Below are 3072 nucleotides of genomic sequence, written 5' to 3'. Positions count from 1 at the left end.
GTAACGAGGTGTACCCGCGGGTGTACGTGGGCAACGCGTGAGTTACCCCCCCCCCCCCCGGGGGCGGCCATCTTTATCTCGGGGGGGGGGGGGGGGGAATGCTAATACCCCGGTTACAAGGCTAATACCCCGGTTACAACGCGCCGTATATGTGACAGGTCTGATTTTATTACCCCCGCCCACTGCGCACAGCTTCTTGTATGTATATGAAACCCTATATACCGCTGTCACTATATGTCCCCCTATATACCACTGTCAGTATATATCCCCCTACATACAGGTGTCCGTATATATGAACCCCTATATACAGGTGTCTGTATATGCTCCCCTGCATACTGGTGTCAGTATATGTCCCCCGCATACTGGTGTCAGTATATGTCCCCCTATATACCGATGTCAGTATATGTCCCCGATATACCGCTGTCCGTATACGTTCCCCTATATACCGCTGTCAGTATACGTCACCCTATATGCAGGTGTCAGTATACGTCACGCTATATACAGGTGTCCGTATACGTCACGCTATATACAGGTGTCCGTATACGTCACGCTATATACAGGTGTCAGTATATGTCCGCCTATATACAGGTGTCCGTATATGTCCCCCTATATGCAGGGGTCAATATATATTCCCCTATATGCAGGGGTCAATATATGTCCCCCTATATGGAAGTGTCAGTATATGTCCCCCTATATGCAGGTGTCTGTATATGTCCCCCTATATGCAGGTGTCTGTATATGTCCCCATACATACAGGTGTTGGGGTTTCCCCTATATATTGCTGTTAGAATGTGTTCACCTATATATTGCTGTCAGTATATGTGCACCTATATATTGCGGTCGGTATATGTTCACATATATTGATGTCGGTATATGTTCACCTATTATACATCACAGCCCCGTATATGTGTGCCTATACATTGCTGTTAGTATATGTTCACCTGTATACATGTGTCGGAATATGTTCACCTATATATAGCTGTTAGTATATGTTCACCAATATACTGCTGTCAATATATTCATCTATGATGCAGCTTCCTGTATACGTTCTCCTGCGCACACCTGCCTGTATATGTTCACCTATATACCGCTGTCTGGATATGTTCATTTATGATACAGCTGTCAGTATACGTTCATTTATGATACAGCTGTCTGTATACATTCTCCTGCGTTCAGCATACTGTATACATTCTCCTGCGCACAACGTGTCTTTATACGTTCTCCTGTGCACAGCAGCAATGGCCGCTTCTCCCGCTTCAGCGCACCACGGGTTGTAATAAAGTTGGCTACATCTATAGCTCCCAAGCTATAGATTCATCTGTTCATAGGACTCATAGATAGTATTGTTTTACCTAGTATAGATCCTACCCTATACATTTCATAGCGCTGAACTAACAGATTCACCTACACACAGCTCTTAATGTACTGCATTGAATAATGTAATCGTATTTGTTGAAGCACTGTTTAGTGTGTGTGTGTGTGTGTGTGTGTGTGTGTGTGTGTGTGTGTGTGTCATCTCTATTCACCCCAGAATAATAGGGAGGGGAGTAGGGGGAGGAGAGGGGTGGTGGAGGGGAGTAGTGGGGAGTGGGATTAAGGTGGGAGGGTTGGGAGGATTTGGGGAGAAGGGATGTTGAGGGAGGGAGAAGGGATTTGGGGGGAGGGGATGTTGGGGTGGTAGAGTGTTGCTGAGTGTGAGGGGAGAGGCGATGGTGCGGAGAAAGATGGGATGATGGGTGGGTGGGGGGTAGAGATGGGATGGTGGGTGGAGGGGGAGAGAGAAGATATGGATGGGTGGTATGGGGGCTTGGGATTATGGGGGCTTGGGGGGGATGGAGAGGGGGAGAAGGGATTTGGGGGAGGGAGAAGGGATTTGGGGGGAGGGGATGTTGGGGTGGTAGAGTGTTGCTGAGTGTGGGGGGGAAGGCGATGGTGCGGAGAAAGATGGGATGATGGGTGGGTGGGGGGTAGAGACAGGATGGTGGGTGGAGGGGGAGAGAGAAGGTATGGATGGGGGGGGATGGGGGCTTGGGGTGGATGGAGGGAGAGCACCCAGTGACGTTTACATACTTTTTAATAAGGAAAGCACAGGCACAAAGCCCTATGTTTAGATGAGTGTTTACGCCGTTTCCCGTTATATTTGTAAGCCCCCCCCCGGGACGCCCTATTGTTGTTTAAAGCGCGAGGACGGGACCTACTCAGTCAGGCCGTAGGACACGTCCTTCTTTTTCCTTCGGCCGCTCTGACGCCGCCGCCCGAGTCTTGCAGTCGGAATGAATGAAGCTGGCGCCCGACCTTCCCTCCGTTAGCCGGGGCCTGACGTACGTGTTACTACCCCCTCCCCGAATGATTTTCTTTTTCTCGATCTATTCATCCGCCTGTGTTATCGCTCTTAACCCGATTGATTTACCTACCAATGGCTCCTCCACTTATTGATTCCCCTCGGCATAACTCTCCGCTAATAAATTCCCCTGTCCAAAGTCCTCGGCCAAGACACAGAAGTGGGGGGGGGGGGGGGGGGTGGTACAACGTGTAGGATCTTGTTAATGGTTAGGGCGTTGTATACATTAAAGCAGCAATCCCCTCTCCCCCCCCCCCTCCCCAGAAGTAGGTGTTTAACCCCTACAAGCCCAGATCCACAAAGGTTCGTCTGCTATTTTCGTCTACATGAAAGTGGGGTGGCTGGGAGGAATGACTCCTTTAAAGCTGCAGACCAAGCAATATCCTACGTGTGTGTGTGTGTGTGTGTGTGAGTGTGTGCGCGCGCTGCGCGTTTTTAAAATTCATCAGTTCTGTACTATGAGAAAATACTTGTAGCATTTTTTTAACAACTCTGACATTTTAATGTATTATAATCTAACAAGCATTTTTTGTTTCTATGGCAACCATTTACAAAGTCACACCCCCTGTCTCTTCTGAAACAGGCTCTGGCACACCCCTTTTTGAGCCCCGCCCTCTCTCTAGCAGTGCACCAATTGTATCTAGTGACTGCCTGGTCACAGGATCTTCCCCACAGAACTGCGCATCTTTGGTCTTCTTCTGCTGCACTGACAGCCATTTAGTGAACCCTAT

Source organism: Ascaphus truei, chromosome 23 (genome assembly GCF_040206685.1).
Source record: "Ascaphus truei isolate aAscTru1 chromosome 23, aAscTru1.hap1, whole genome shotgun sequence".
Taxonomy (NCBI): domain Eukaryota; kingdom Metazoa; phylum Chordata; class Amphibia; order Anura; family Ascaphidae; genus Ascaphus; species Ascaphus truei.
This window is presented reverse-complemented; position numbering follows the sequence as displayed.